The sequence below is a fragment of the Phyllobates terribilis genome, unplaced genomic scaffold, assembly GCF_046119375.1.
Source record: "Phyllobates terribilis strain yellow unplaced genomic scaffold, ASM4611937v1 Scaffold_2__4_contigs__length_985480577, whole genome shotgun sequence".
Classification (NCBI taxonomy): Eukaryota; Metazoa; Chordata; class Amphibia; order Anura; family Dendrobatidae; genus Phyllobates; species Phyllobates terribilis.
The window spans coordinates 387,856,517-387,873,810 of record NW_027362762.1 but is presented as its reverse complement, the minus strand read 5'-3'; the positions used below and the strand labels follow the sequence as shown (position 1 = coordinate 387,873,810).

Genomic DNA, 17,294 nt, shown 5'->3' with positions numbered 1-17,294 from the left:
ATAAGGGTTAAAAGTTGACCAGCGATTTCTCATTTTTCCAACAAAATTTACAAAAACATTTTTTTAGGGACCACATCATATTTGAAGTCACTTTGAGGGGTCTTTATGACAGAAAATACCCAAAAGTGACACCATTCTAAAAACTGCACCCCTCAAGGTGCTCAAAACCACATTCAAGAACTTTATTAACCCTTCAGGTGCTTCACAGGAATTTTTGGAATGTGGAAAAAAAAAATTAACATTTAACTTTTTTCACAAAAATGTTACTTTAGACCCAATTTTTTTTATTTTAACAGGGGTAACAGGAAAAAATGGACCCCAAATTTTTTTGTGCAATTTCTCTTGAGCGTGCTGATACCCCATATGTGAGGGAAAACCACTGTTTGGGCGCACTGCAGGGTTCGGAAGGGAAGGAGCGCCATTAGACTTTTTGAATGTAAAATTTGTCTGAATAATTAGCAGACGCCATGTTGCGTTTGGAGAGCTCCTGATGTGCCTAAACAGTGGAAACCCCCCACAAGTGACACCATTTTGGAAACTAGACCCCTTAGGGAACTTATCTAGATGTGTGGTGAGCACCTTGAACCCCAAGGTGCTTCACAGAAGTTTATAATATTGAGCTGTAAAAATAAAATTTTCACATTTTTCCCACAAAACCGTTTTTCATCCCTTAATTTTGCATTATCATAAGGGTAATAGGATAAATTGCACCATGAAATTTGTTGTGCAATTTCTCCTGAACACGCTGATACCCCATATGTGGAGGCAAATTACTGTTTGGGCGCATGGCAGGGTTTGAAAGGGAAGGAGCGCCATTTGACTTTTTGAATGTAAAATTTGTTTGAATAATTAGCAGACGCCATGTCGCATTTGGGGAGCCCCTAATGTGACTAAACAGTGGAAACCCCCCACAAGTGCCACCATTTTGGAAACTAGACCCCTTAGGGAACTTATCTAGATGTGTGGTGAGCACCTCGCACCCCCAGCTGCTTCACAGAAGTTTATAATATTGAGCCGTAAAAATAAAATTTTCACATTTTTCCCACAAAACCGTTTTTCATCCCTTAATTTTGCATTATCATAAGGGTAATAGGATAAATTGCACCATGAAATTTGTTGTGCAATTTCTCCTGAACACGCTGATACCCCATATGTGGAGGCAAATTACTGTTTGGGCGCATGGCAGGGTTTGAAAGGGAAGGAGCGCCATTTGACTTTTTGAATGTAAAATTTGTTTGAATAATTAGCAGACGCCATGTCGCATTTGGGGAGCCCCTAATGTGACTAAACAGTGGAAACCCCCCACAAGTGCCACCATTTTGGAAACTAGACCCCTTAGGGAACTTATCTAGATGTGTGGTGAGCACCTCGCACCCCCAGCTGCTTCACAGAAGTTTATAATATTGAGCCGTGAAAATAAAATTTTCACATTTTTCCCACAAAAAATCTTTTTCATTCTCTAATTTTGTATTATCATAAGGGTAACAGGATAAATTGCACCATGAAGTTTGTTGTGCAATTTCTCCTGAACACGCCGATACCCCATATGTGAGGGAAAACCACTGTTTGGGCGCACGGCAGGGTTTGAAAGGGAAGGAGCGCCATTTGACTTTTTGAATGTAAAATTTGTTTGAATAATTAGCGGACGCCATGTCACATTTGTGGAGCTCCTAATGTGTCTAAACAGCGGAAACCCCCCACAAGTGCCACCATTTTGGAAACTAGACCCCTTAGGGAACTTATCTAGATGTGTGGTGAGCACCTTGCACCCCCAGCTGCTTCACAGAAGTTTATAATATTGAGCCGTGAAAATAAAATTTTCACATTTTTCCCATAAAAAATGTTTTTCATCCCCTAATTTTGCATTATCATAAGGATAACCGGAGAAATTGCACCATGAAATTTGTTGTACAATTTCTCCTGAGTACGCCGATACCCCATATGTGGGGGAAAACCACTGCTTTGGTGTACGGCAGGGTTCGGAAGAGAAAGGAGCGCTATGTTGGCTGGGATAGGCAGCAGACACCATGTCACATTTGAAGAGTCGCTGACATGCCAAAACAGCAGAAACCTCCACAAATGACCCCATTTTGTAAACTACACCTCTCAAGGAATTCATCTAGGGAAGTAGTGAGTATTTTTTAATTTTTAAATTTATACCATTGGGCAGTGAAAAAATCATAATTATATTTTTACCACAAAAAAATGTTTTACCCTCAGATTTTACATTTTCACACAGGGCAATGGGTAAAAATGGTGCCGAAATGTGTCACACAATTTCTTCTAAAAGTGTCAATACCCCATATGTGGCTGTATCGTGCCGTTTAGCCATACGGTGAGATATGGGGGGGACGGAGTGCTATTTGACAATTGGAGAACAAATTATTGTAGAATAGGCATTTGGATTTGGGAGCACAAAATTTTCTGAATTTCTTTTGGGGGGCAAGGGTCATTTTGCTTTTCCAGAGCCTTTCTGCTACCAGTAACTTGGAAGTCCCTTATATTTTTAACAGATGACGGACCTGAGTGGGGACTAGCTTTTTTTGAGGACTGAGTTGAAGCTTTTATTGGGAACATTTTACGTAACATTTATCCGGCGCTCTAGGCTGAGCACTTACATCGGGGTTTCCATCTAAATTTCCAAGTGATGTAATTCAGATGAAACCCCTGCAGGATCCATTCACTGTAATGAGGCAGCAGAGTTACTCTGGACACCGTCTGGCCTCTGTGTAGCGGTGTCCTTTTTTTCAGAAGTGCACAAAACTGTGGCCAACCGCACTTTTATGCACGCCTAAAACAAATGACACCGTGGGATCCCAGGCTAGACGGCGTCCACAGTGGCCTATATCTGTCTCATTACAGGGAATCTTCCGTCATGGGTTCCGGCTGAATCATGTATTTCAGAGATTTACAAGGAAACTCTGGTGTAAGTGCTCAGCGCGGAGCACAGGATAAATGTGGGCAGAGCCTTACTGGGATCTTTGGGGACATAATAAACAAATCAGTAGCAGGTGAAGAATTGGTTTTATTTATTTTTTACGCCGTTCCTAGTGTGATATAACTGATTAGATTACTTTATTCTTCGGGTCGGTGTGATTACAGAGATACCAGATTGATATCGGGTTTTTATGACTGACAGCTGTCACACACTAAAAGACGCTTTTTTTGCAAAATCTAGTTTTTGCATCACCATATTTTGAGAGCTATAATTTTTCCATATTTCGGCCGACAGAGTCATGTGACGGCTTGTTTTTTGCGGGACGAGTTGACATTTTTATTGGTACCATTTTTGGGGACGTGACATTTTTTGATCGCTTTCTATTCCGTTTTTTGGGAGGTAAAATTAACAAAAACAAACAATTCAGGAATTGTTTTTTGAGTTTTTTTTTTATGCCGTTCTGCGTGTGGTAAAAGTGATCAGGCAGCGTTATTCTTCGGGTCAGTACGTTTACAGCGATACTACACTTACTGTATTTTTTTTATGTTTTGGCGCTTTTACACAATAAAACTATTTTATAGAAAAAAATATTTTTTTTGCATTGCTTTATTCTGAGCGCTATAACTTTTTTATTTTTCGGCTGATGGAGCTGTATGGCGGCTTTTTTTTTGCGTAACAAGATGACGTTTTCAGTGGTACCATTTTTATTTCTATTTTGTTTTTTGATCGCATTTTTTTCCACTTTTTGTTTGGCAATATGATGAAAAAGCATATTTTTTTGCTCCGTTTTTTATTTATTTTTATTACGGTGTGCACAGAAGGAGTTAATTAGTGTGACAGTTTTATAGCTCGGGTTGTTTCGGACGCGGCGATACCAAATATGTGTACTTTTTTTGGTTTTGTAAAAATATACGGATTTATTGGTTTAATATTTTATTTATTTATTTTTATTTATTTTGTGATTTTTTTATTAATAGTTTAAAAACTTTTTTTTTACTTTTTTTCACATTTTTTCTTAGTCCCTGTATGGGACATTAATTTTTATTTTTCTGATCTCTGATCTCATGTAATGTAATAGACATATATTACATTACATGAGATCTTCCCTGACTGTTTCAGTCAGAGTCTCCTGTCTGGCTACAGCTGCAGCTGAGCCAGACAGGACACCATATATGGCAGAGCTGGAGGCGGTCATGTGACCTCCAGCTGCCATAGCAACCCCAGGTCCTGGAAGGACTCGGAGGTCTTCGGAGAGGTAAGTTGACGACCCCCTCTCCTCCTGCTGTCTCCTATATGCCGCGATCACTATAGATCACAGCATATAGAAGACAGCTAAGGGTTAACATCACTGGGACCTGATCTAATCAGGTCCCGATGATGTTCCCTGTCAGAGCTAACGCTCTGCACCGGAATCGCAGCGCTTGCAGGACCCTGGGGGTCCTGAGCGCTGCGAGACCACCCACCGTTTTTAAACGTCGGCGCTGCACAGAGCCCAGGCAGCGCGGACATTTATCTACAGTGGGCGGTCGGGAACCGGTTAAACCTTTGCTGTTTCCGGGATTATGGGTCCAGTGGGCGGTCCTATCAGTGATTGACAGCTGTCTCTGTATACACAGTTATACATAGCAAGCTGTCAGTCACTAATAGGACCACCCACTGGACCCAAAATCCCAGCAAGAGCAAAGTGAGTAAAACACAGGTTATACTGAATCTTTTCTTACTAAATTAAATATTAATCTGCTCTATATTGTCAGTGGCATAGTAGGCTGCATATATATGCTGATGGGTTCTACTTAAAAACTGAGTTACCGTTTGGTAATTGAACACACTGATTGTTCGGGAAGATTATATAAATATAAAACCTTTGTTTGCAATTGCAGAGGTCAGATGTTTCCTGCAGTTCTTGACCAAGTTTGGACACACTGCAGCAGGGATTTTGGCCTACTTCTCCATACAGATCTTCTCTGCTTTCAGGTTTTGGGGCTATTGCTGAGCAACATTGAGTTTCAGCTCCCTCCAAAGATTTTCTATTGGGTTCAGGCCTGGAGACTGGCTAGGCCACTCCAGGAATGCTTCTTACGGAGCGACTCTTTAGTTGCCCTGGCTGTGGATTTCGGGTCATTGTCATGCTGGAAGACCTAGCCATGACCCATCTTCAATGCTCTTACTGAGGGAAGGAGGTTGTTGGCCAAAATCTTGCAATACATGACCCCATCCATCCTCCCTTCAATAAGGTGTAGTTGTCCTATCACCTTTGCCGAAAAGCAGCTCCAAAGAATGATGTTTCCCCCATCATGCTTGATGGTTGGGATGCTGTTCTTGAGATTGTACTTATCCTTCTTCTTCCAACAATCACGGCAAATAGAGTTGGTACCAAAAAGTTCTCTTTTTGTTTCATCTGACCACATGACCTTCTTTCATGTCCCCTCTGGATCATCCAGATAGTCATTGGTGAACTTCAAATGGGCCTGGACATGTGCTGGGGTGAGCAGGGGGACCTTGTGTGCAATGCAGGATTTTAATCCATGACGGCGTAGTGTGTTATGGTAATGTTTGAGACTGTAGTCCCAGCTCTCTTGAGGTCATTGACCAGGTCCTCCCGTGTAGTTCTGGGCTGATTCTTGACCTTTCTCCTTACCCCACAAAGCGAGATCTTGCATGGGACCCCAGACCGAGGAAGATTGAAAGTCATCTTGTGTTTCTTCCATATTCTAATAATTGTGCCAACAGTTGCTGCCTTCTCACCAAGCTGCTTGCCTATTGTCCAGTAGCCCACCCCAGCCTTGTGCAGGTCAACAATTTTGTCCCTGGCGTCCTTAGACAGCTCTTTGGTCTTGGCCATGGAGAGGTTGGAGTGTGATTGAGTGTGTGGACAGGTGTCTTTTATACAGGTAATGAGTTCAAACAGACGCAATTAATACAGGTAATGAGTGCAGAGTAGGAGGGCTTCATAAAGAAAAACTAACAGCTCTGTGAGAGCCCAAATTCTTGCTGGTTGGTAGCTGATCCAATACTTACTTTATGCAATAAAATGCAATTTAATTATTTAAAAATCATACAACATGATTTTCTGTTTTTTCTTTTTAGATTCTGTCTCTCACAGTTGAGGCGTATCTACGATACAGATTACAGACCTCTCCATTCTTTGTAGGTGGAAAACCTTGCAAAATCGGCAGTGTATCAAATATTTATTTTACCCATTGTATATGTATCTATCTATATATAGATATACAGTATATATATATATATATTTATATGTATACATAAATATGTATATATATATATATATATAAATATTGATATATATACAGTTTCACACAGTAAACAAGTTTTAAAAAAAGTAAAACTAACATTTTATTTAGTGCATAACAATAAGGATTCAGAATACATTCAGTCTTCATTTCTTTTCAGGATATCCTAAAATACTTAGTATAGACACAGAATGCATTGATAGACATAAGCTGAGATTGTAAGTATGTTTACCATTTGTTACCTGATATAATAACTTTACGATCATGGACGCATAATGGAATACACAAATAATGTAAAAAAAAAACCTACGAAAAACAGTCCAATTACAATAATTGTTCTGTGCAAATAACAAGGCTGAAATAATAACAATAGCTACAGTATTCACAGCCGATTACATTGGAAAGCAATTTTAGAGAAATAATATTTGAACGGTTAATGCAATATTGATTTGAGGTTATATAAACTGCAAAGTAATAAAAGCCATGTAATAGATAACCAATGTTCACCAAATAATTGCTGAAAACAGGCTGAATATAAATCACGTAAATCCTATTCATTATTCTGAATGCAAAACCAAATTTATTCTCACTGTTGATATTCAGTCTCTGAACACTCTTCGTAAACCAATGTTTTATATCTCGCTACGCACTATTCTCTTGTGATACAGAACAAAAGAAATGAATATTAAATTGCATAGGTGCCATTTAAAATCAGGTTATGCATTGGAATACAAATTAGATTTGATAACAGGATGACTCAAACTTTCCCACAGCAATATTTCTAACTCTCTCTCCGGTCCTAACCCCAAGGGGATTTTATTCCACTCCATAATTGAAATTCTATGGAAGAATTAAGTAGCCGGAGTCTTAAGAAGGCAGACGTTACGGTGAAATTATTCAACAGCACTTTATATGATTATGTGATTAGGACTAAGACCTTTAATAAATCACTGGACAATTGTTGTCATTGATGACCAAGGCTATCTTCTCAACTGTGATGGAGGCTCCTGTCAGAGGTTCAGTTGCAGAATCCATCTTTGCTAGAGAAAATTGAACAAAATTCTGGTTTCTATCTAAAGTTAAAATGGCGTATAGGTAAAATGACGTACGCCATGATGGAAGCTGATAACTTAATGGGATCCACCCGGCACTTTTGCTGCCCATCAAGGGATGGATTTGACTATTCATCACTTTTGGGTCTCTTTTGGTAAAATAGAAAAAAAGTAGTAATGGAAACGAACATGTGAACAAAGCCTAACATGACAAAACACTTTCCAAGTAAGGCTATGTTCACACATCATCGTTTTTTCTGTGTTTTTTATGCAAATTTTCAGCTGCCTTTTGCAGTACAAGCAAAATCTATGAGAAACCAGAATTCTCTGTTCACACATCATGGGTTTTTTTTTTCATGATTTTGTCCTTTGCATGTTTTTTGGGAAAATAGAGCAATGTCACTTCTTTCAGTGTTTTTTCACCCATAGGAAGTAACGGGTGGTGAAAAAAACAAAATTTGTTTCAGCATTTTTGATGCCAAAATAGAATGGGATTCTTTTTTTTCACAGAACTTTATGTACATGCTTAAATAGATACAGAAGGACAGTGAAAAAAACGCACCAAAAACACATAAAAAAGCACTAAAACTGAAAGAAAAATCCTGAACAAAATGCCCTTGAAGATCATGTTTTGCGGCAGAAAACTGACGGCAAAAAAAACATGATGTGTGAACATAGCCTAAGACAACCCATTTGTAAAAGGAAGTCTTGAACTAATCACTTCAGTTACGACTTAAGAAGTTGTGACCATCCAAACATCTCTCCTGCAACAATCATTGCATGGGAATATGGTATTACATAACGCCAATTCATATTATTGGGCAAACATATACAGGTGCATCTCACTAAATTAGAAAATTAGAATATCATCAAAAAATTAATTTATTTCAGTTCTTCAATACACAAAGTGAAACTCATATATTATATATAGTCATTACAAACAGTGATCTATTTCAAGTGTTTATATTTCTGTTAATGTTGATGATTATGGCTTACAGCCAATGAAAACACAAAAGTCATTATCTCAGTAAATTAGAATACTTTATAACATGAGCTTGAAAAATATTTTTAAAATCCGAAATGTTGGCCTACTGAAATGTATGTTCAGTAAATGCACTCAATACTTGGTCGGGGCTCCTTTTGCATCAATTACTGCATCAATGCAGCGTGGCATGGAGGCGATCAGCCTGTGGCACTGCTGAGGTGTTATGGAAGCCCAGGTTGCTTTGATAGCAGCCTTCAGCTCATCTGCATTGTTGGATCTGGTGTCTCATCTTCCTCTTGACAATACCCCATAGATTCTCTATGGGGTTAATGTCAGGTGAGTTTGCTGGCCAATAAAGCACAGTGATACTATTGTTTTTAAACCAGGTATTGGTACTTTTGGCAGTGTGGACAGGTGCCAAGTCCTGCTGGAGAATGAAATTTCCATCTCCAAAAAGCTTGTCAGCAGAGGGAAGCTGCATGAAGTGCTCTAAAATTTCCTGGTAGACGGCTGCACTGACTTTGGTCTTGATAAAACACAGTGGACCTACACCAGCAGATGACATGGCTCTCCAAACCATCACTGATTGTGGAAACTTCACACTAGACCTCAAGCAGCTTGGATTGTGTGCCTCTCCACTCTTCCTCCAGACTCTGGGACCTTGATTTCCAAATGAAATGCAAAATTTACTTTGCATTTACTTAGTGTCAATGACTGCCTTCTGGACATCGGCCAAGTCAGCAGTCTTCCCCATGATTGTGGAGCCTACTGAAACACACTAAGGGACCTTTTTAAATGCTTAGGAAGCCTTTGCAGGTGTTTTTTGTTAATTATTCTAATTTACCGAGATAATGACTTTTGTGTTTTCATTGGCTGTAAGCCATAATCATCAACATTAACAGAAATAAACACTTGAAATAGATCACTCTGTTTGTAATGACTCTATATAATATATGAGTTTCACTTTTTGTATTGAAGAACTGAAATACATGAACTTTTTGATGATATTCTAATTTAGTGAGATGCACCTGTAATACATAGATGCACCACGGCTGCGGATAATCTAGTGACTCTTTTCTCAAGGGAAATGATTCTAGAAGTCAACTGGGAATTATTTTTTCATTTGCCACATTATGGAGATCAAAATGTAATTATGCAAGCAAAGCTTTTTAGACATTTCTATATATTTAGCATGTGGCATGAGGTTTAAGTGCATCAATCACATAATGGTATTTTCCGATCTCCAAAAAGTGATAGCATCTCACTAAAAGATTGGTAACGTCTGACCTCTTTGCCCCTCACTGATTCTTAGAATGAAGGGGACCCAGGCTGTGCATAGCGTTCCTTCCACCTTCAATTATTTCCTGCACAGCTGAGGGGCAATGTTGTGAAGGGGGAAAAACCATGCATCCGCACTGCATCCTACCTAGGGTATGTGCACACAATAAATATTTGCTGAAGACATTTCTGCATCAAAGTGCTGCATAAAAAAAGTGTATTTACTGTGTTTTCGCATGCTCTTTATTTTTTTATTATGTATTTTTTCCCATTCATTTGAATGGGTGAAAACAATTGCAAAAATTCAGAAAGAATTGACATGCTGCAGAAATGAAACTGCTTCAAATCTTCAAAGAAAAAAATAGCAAATTGTACATGAGATTTCAGAAATCTCATTTATTTTGCTGGGACAGTTAAATGCTGCTCTTTTGCGGCACAAACACGAAGATAGGTAAAAAAAGCGATTCTTAGAATCAGTCGGGGTCCCGAAAGTGGGACCACCACAGTTTGTAAAGTGGTTTTAGAAAAACGCCATCCCTTTACAACTCAGTAAAACTGCTTCTCACCCAAGTTTAGTGAATGCATTGATTGTCTTAGTCTTTCCCAGTTTGATGGTCACAGTAATTGTCCTAAAGTTAATTTTCTGTGTTATGTGGCCAAGTCTTATTTACACGTCCGGCAACGTACAGCGGCGTATTGACATCTGACCACAGTCTTAATGCACCAGTTAACTGACTGTTTGACTTTACTGAAAATTACGTTAATGGACCAAAACTGGAACTCTAGTTGGTCTTCAGGTACTAGAGGCGGCATTCGGATGAATGATCTGCAAGATGCCAAAAGCCTTAGAACAGCAAATGCTTAACTACATAGTCTGAGAAACTACTGTTACAAGGGAAAGCAGAATTTATTTATAGAAAGCTTAAAAAAAGCCGGCACTATTCTGTGACTTGAGTGGAGATCATGGTGCATAATGCATGATATACAATAGATGACACATAATGTACACTATGACGCCTAATGCATACAAAAAGGCAGTGCCGAGCAGACAGATGCATGATAGCACAGCAGATTGCCCACTTTGCTCATCTAGTAAAACAATTACATTTTTTATAGTTAACATGAAACTTATATCGTTTTCTTCTATCGTATATAATGCGTTCTATAGAGCAATGACATAAACCCCGGCTTAGCCTTTCAAGCCTGTTTTCAAACAGAATAAGTGATTTTCAGCCCTTTCAGTTGATTCCTTTATATTCCCAAACTTTACATTAGCTGTGAAATGAATGCACTGTCTTGATATAATTCACATTGAATACAAAAACACCGATATGGTGGTAAGAAAAATAAAAGTAGATATTTCACTCCTGGCCATCGGATCAGTGTGGCATTTGTTGCCGGATCGCCACGTGGAGGTTCAGTAGGTGTCTTTTAAGCTACATTACAATACCAGTGATTTGAGTCCTTTAGAATTATATATTTTCATCACTGGTGACAGCTAGGAAAATCATATTGAGGCTTTATAATGCCAGCCATTGCAATATAATTTAACACCAATTCAAAGCACAGCCTGCAGCCTCAGGTTCACAACGAATGCCATTAAGGTTTGCCAACCAGATCAGATAAGCCTACAATGTATTTGTCAATTTATTCATAGGTATGGGCTCCGAGACAAGCTATAATATCCTACTCTTTGCAAGTGCAAGTCCTCGCATCTGCCTTTCTCTCTCGTATATTAAGATTCCAGAAAAGCAAATTTATTCCGTTTGGCCATGTTATTTGTTTCGTAGAATTGCTGCCATCTGCTACCTTTAACTCTTTTGATAATGTGCATCTAGCAATACTGTAGCTTTAAGACACCATCTATTATATTCTCAGCCAAAAAATATAGAAGTATGTGACATTAATTTGTCTTTCTTCCAGTTTATGCAACTGTTCTCCAGTGGACATAATGAAATTATGGCAGTCAGAAAAACCAATACACACCGCAGACACCTGATGCTCCCGTCTCTTCGACCAGGGGTCACTGAATCGGACTCCATTCTGGGATTGAATACTAACAGATGTCGCATATTTTCTACAATAGATATACATCTGACATGATGGATTAAAGAGATCACGTCCCAAAGCATCTTGACAAAATTAGAGCTTTCTTTAAAGTTACATAACTTACTCTTAAGTGTCCCACATGTTGAAATATTATCCTTTCCGTGTCAGCAGTTGTAATGCATATTGACTTCTGGAAACCTACTTACAGTACAGTATGCAACTCATGGCCATGACAATTACAATTCCATTTACCTAATAGTAAAAGCCTGATGGTAATAAAGAGAGTCCCTATGGTTCCCAATTAAGGAGCTGTAAGTATTCCATACACTGTCTCTAAAAGCTGCCATATTCCACCTTAAAAGCAATGTTTCTGAGGAGAATACCTTAATAACAGAAAATTTGTTGGAACACACCATCATTTAGTTTAATCAGAGAAACACAAAGCTGAACAGTATGGTCCTATAGTAGCCTAAGATCACTGTGTTACATTACTTAAAGGGAACCTGTCAGGCGACTCAGCCTGCCAAAACTGCAGGTAGCATGAATTGTGGCTTGGCTCCCCGATTAAATACAGTCATATTAGTCTCTGAAAAGCTTCAGCTTTTCAGAGAAATTATCCTTTTAAGATCCAGAGACTGTAGCTAGAAACTAGAATAGTGCCAGCACTAGACTTCCCAGCACTGTTGAAGCAGATTGGTAGGTCACCCCCTTGCTTGTAAATAGGGAGAGAACTGTCATTCACCTCCAGCAACGACAGGAAGATCCGACCTAGGACAACGCAGGGCTAGTCTTATCTCCAGCTTTGGTCCCCAGTTGGATCTACAAACTATATTTCTTTAAAATGGCAGAGCAAAACCATACCTGGTAGCAATTGTGCAACCTAGTTGTGATTCATGCTGCCCGTAGTTGACTGGTTCTCTTTAACAGCAGTTGCAGTTTCATAGAAAACCCTGTGGCATTTCATGGAATCAAGGTAAGCCGTTTGAGGAGAGTAGTAGGGAGGCACCCCAGTTCTTCCCACAGTATTTACATGCAAATATAGTGATAATCTGCAGGTTAATAGCATTTTAATCATGTTAGGCTGGTTTACTAGAAGTATGGCTACAGGGAGAATATGAAGTTATATTTTCCCTGAAGCTGCTCACTTACAGTCATCGGGGAAGCTATAGGATGGTGCTCACTACAAAGTGAGTGCATTGTTATCACTCCCCTTACATCTTGGTAGACAGCCGCTCTGCAGCATGTTTGTGCAGGTCCAGCTGTTAGCCAAGGTGCGATGGAGTGATTACAGTGCGCTCACTGTGCAGTGAGCACCAACTGTTAAAGCTGCCCCGATGACATGTGAATGGTTGCAGGGAGAATATTTCATAAGCTGCAGAGCAGGCTATCAGTCAAGATGCAGATGGAGTGATTACAGTGCGCTCACTGTGCAGTGAGCACCAACTGTTAAAGCTGCCCCGATGACATGGCAATGGTTGCAGGGAGAATATTTCATAAGCTGCAGAGCAGGCTATCAGTCAAGGTGCAGATGGAGTGATTACAATGAGCTCACTGTGTAGTAAGCACCAACTTTTACAGCCCGATGCGCCACTCTAATGTTAGGAAAAAAGCGGCTCCAGGGAAAATAGAACTTCACGTTTTCCCTGTATCCACGCTTCCAGCCCGATTTACACACTGTTTACCTGCAGATTACCACTATATTTGCAGGTAAATTGTGTCTTCAGAAGAGACAGGTTCCCTTTAAACTATATAGTCTGTCTCATTTTAGAATAAAATACAGCTTTCTGTAATAAGTAAGTCTGTCCGGATTTTATGCTGCCCGTGGTTTTGGCAGCAAGGAAAGGAAAGGAAAGCCAGTTAATGTCTGTAGGGAAGACAAGTAAAAAGATCCAGTCTAGCTCCTGATCACCACATTGCAATGGATAATGGTTTTACCTGCCTCATCATTCCCAGATCATATCCATAATGACAAGTAAATTGACGAACAGACATTTTATACATTCCAAGAATTTTTAATCACAAGATTTGACAAAGAACTTATAAATACAAAAAGAAAATGTTATAAAATTGTTAATGCTGAAAATATAAATTTTATCCAAGTGTATATTCATGTCTAGTCTTTCTGCAAAATAGGTCAAGTTTTTTCCATGTGCAGATTTGGAAAATATGCAGCATAAGCCACACCAAAATCAATCTGATATTTATTACCTTCATATTTCTTTCTGAAATGTAAATACCATTTGACTGATTTGAGAATTGTAATCCCATAACATATGGGAAGATTTAGTCTCAAAGGACTTCAAATGCGGCAGTCAGGAACGTTTATATAGTGTGCACTTTTCCAAAAACAACCAGGAGAACATTTGAAGTTAGCACTGATGAAAAATGCAAAGAATAATACAGATCCAGGGGCTTTTGAAGCTGCTTACTGGGTAACCCTAGAGCCAGTTTCATACATCCATGTTTCCCAATCCTTACTCAGACCGCGATGCATGGACTGACCAGAGTCGAGTCCTGAACCAAACGTGACAGTATATTTATGAGGCTGTCAAGTTCAGGTCAGAAGACTTGCTGCCGGTTTGTACTTGGTCCACGAAACACAGATGTGTGAAAGCAGCCTATATTGACTGGTAGGAACTGGTGTAATATATACATTGGCAGTATTTTAGAATATAATATGAACTTCTATCCAAATTGTAAAAATACCAAGTTGTACACCTCTTTCTCATACAATGACACTTTTCCATAATGTCACGATTCGACTCCTCAGTGTGTCTTGTACTCAGTGATTGACAGCTCAGTCATCCCATCTGGTGTAGGGGCGTGCTGAGCTGTCTGTTTTGATTGACAGCTCGGCCGTCCAATCTGTGACTGGGAGGTGCTGAGCTTCCGTCAGGTGTTCCCTATTCCTAATGATTACTCAGGTACTTAACTTGGCTGGCAGTCCCAGATAGCTGTCAGTAGTAGCTTAAGATCAGTGTGGTTTGTTACTCTGTGTCTTGTGCTTTGCTTGTAGATCTATTGCTGCCAGACCTTGGACCTCGTTCTGACCATCCATTTGTCTAGCCCCTTTGCTGTGATCCACTATCTTCCTGGTATTCTGACATCGGACCATTACCTGACTATGCCTCCGTATTTTTCCTCTGTTTATGATGTACCCTCCTGGCTCTTGACCTCAGACTCCTTGACTACCCTAACTCACGGCTTGTCCATGAGAAATGACTCAGTGTCACACATACATTGACAAAAATGTACACTAAAATACCGGTGCACAGAAAAATATGTAGCCACCATATTCTTTTATGATTGGTTGCTATCATTACAAGTATTAGCTTTCTTAAAAAAAAGACTCTGTTGTCAATTTGCTTTTCAAATTTATATTCTGTGTGGATTAGGCTGCAGTAAGTACCTGGAGGCAATGCCTTAGGAGCACGTTATATTCTTTTTTCATTATAATCAAATTTACTTTTCAATATAGTCTCAAAAATGCATTCTATAAAATGCAATATCTAAATTTTTATGGCTTTGAGATCTTTCTTTTTATTAAATTTTACTTTGGAGTACAAAACTTTAAATATTGCATCTATCTTTAATTGACCCTAAAGGCTGGAAATTTAGTGATGGCTTTGACCAGCTGATTTACAAAATATTCAGTCATTAGAGTTCAGACTTAAACTGTCTACGGTTTACACAGAATAAACTTGGATTAGATAGTCTTAAAATGCGTAACAATTTGTCACGATGGCTAATGCTGGATAATAAATTTAGTGCACCCTTTGTCATTGTACTCTAAGTTCATACCACCTATTAGTTTGATTACTTTGAGTTTCATTTTTTAGAAAAGTCCCTCTTGCGAAGCCATGACCCCCTGTTGAGCGAGAGGCTAAAATTGTGTAAAATAAAATACGGAACAGATGTCGTGGAAGACAGTAAATCTCCCAGATCTCAGATATGAATAAAAGGTTTCATGATCAATTGTCAACTTATAGGAGTCCGCTAAATTATGTATTCTAAAAGGGAAAATACTGAGTAGTATTCATAGCTGAGGAATAATATTATTTAAAGGGAACCTGTCACCTTGGAAAATAGTATTTACCTGCAGATATAGGGTTAATCTGCAGGTACATAGCATTACAATGCTTTCTGGCCACTGCACTGAAAAGGCGGCTACTGGGAGAAAAACGTATTTCCTCCTGGGAGCCACCGGCTTTCAGTCATGAGGGTATGCACACAGTGCTTTCAGCTGTAAGCACGCACTGGCACTTTAATTGACAGCTCGCTCTGTAATGCATCTGTGCAGAGTGAGCTGTCAATCATAGTGCTAAGACGTGCTTATAGCCGCCACTCACAGTATAGTGAGCAGTGACTGTAGCCTCTCCATGAATGCCTTCTAAACTGGATGCTCAAGGAAAGAAATAAGTTCCCTTTAATACAAATTGTGTGGATACAATACATTTGTGTTGCAGTATTTTGTCGTATTACTAGTCAAGCTTGATAGGAGTACTAATATGGCAAATATGGGGGCATTTATTAGGCCTTAGGCTGCCGTGATAATTCAGTGCTCACAATTATTCCCACTCTTTCTATCTATTCAGATGCCCTGGTCACTATTGACTTTGGCATGCAAGGGATGAAACTTCCAGTATCGGAGTTATCTCTAATACCGGCAGATGTTGGTTGTACTACACAATTAGTTACCAGTAGATGGCGCTTGGCTGCTTGTGGTACTCGTGAATCAGGCAGCTGACAATTTAAATCACAGTGAAGAAATCCCTGCCCTCACATTTCTAAAGTGAATTCTTTAATATGGATTCCAGCTCACCATTGATGGTAACCCCATCCACTTGGAGCTCAAACAACAGTTCTGCAGCCGCCCAAATATGCGATAAGAGAAGAAATAGTCCAGCTTCACGAATAGATTCTTCTTTAATTACATGAAATCCATACACAGGACATGAAAAGCCATGATGACAGGTCAATTTGTGCTAGTGTAATGCTCGGATCAACACACCCTTAATCATAAGTAAGTATTGATCAAGGGTGAGTGTTCACCTGAAACGCGTTGATGCAAGTGTTACAGTAACGCAAATTTACCTGTTATGGCTTTTCATGTCCTGTGTATGCGTTTCATGTAATTAAAGAAGAATCTATAAGTGAAGCTGGACTATGTCTTCGCTCATAGTGAATTCTTTACATCATCACACACTGGTCACAGTATAGGACACTTTTAGGCTCATCCCACAAGCCTTTTTCAATTCAGCACATGTCAAAACCTCATTCTTTAAAGAAAAGTGAAAAATAAATCAATACCTAAACATTACCTGGAAAAATAATTCTTAGATTGCTTGTGTGTAAGAATATGAAGCAGAAATTCTAGAAAATGTACCTCATGGCAACATCCACATTAGTATCATCAGAACTCATAACATTGAACCAGCAATTACTAATGTCCCCTCCACAAGTGTACTATATATAGAGCATACATCTAATGATGTAGAATGAGTGAAAAATAACCATCGCCATTTTCAAGAAACAGCCACCAATGGAGAAATTGACTTACTACTCTATAGACTATGTGGAAGATTCATCAAGCAGTTTAGACCAATTTTGCGACTCTTGACCGATTTTCACCAGTTTTGAGCAGCTATGCCAAGTTTTTGATAAATGTGCAGAGCTCAGCCTGATGGACCATGGCCTGGGATGCCTGACAAATTAATCAGAATTTCCTTCATGGAAGTGGA

The 17,294-nt window shown here is 39.2% G+C and overlaps 1 protein-coding gene across 2 annotated transcripts in view; it reads right to left on the bottom strand.

The window, feature by feature from the left end:
• SH3RF3 (SH3 domain containing ring finger 3) overlaps positions 1–17,294 on the bottom strand; it is a 661,819-nt gene that overhangs the window by 435,971 nt on the left and 208,554 nt on the right. The window lies entirely within an intron of this gene.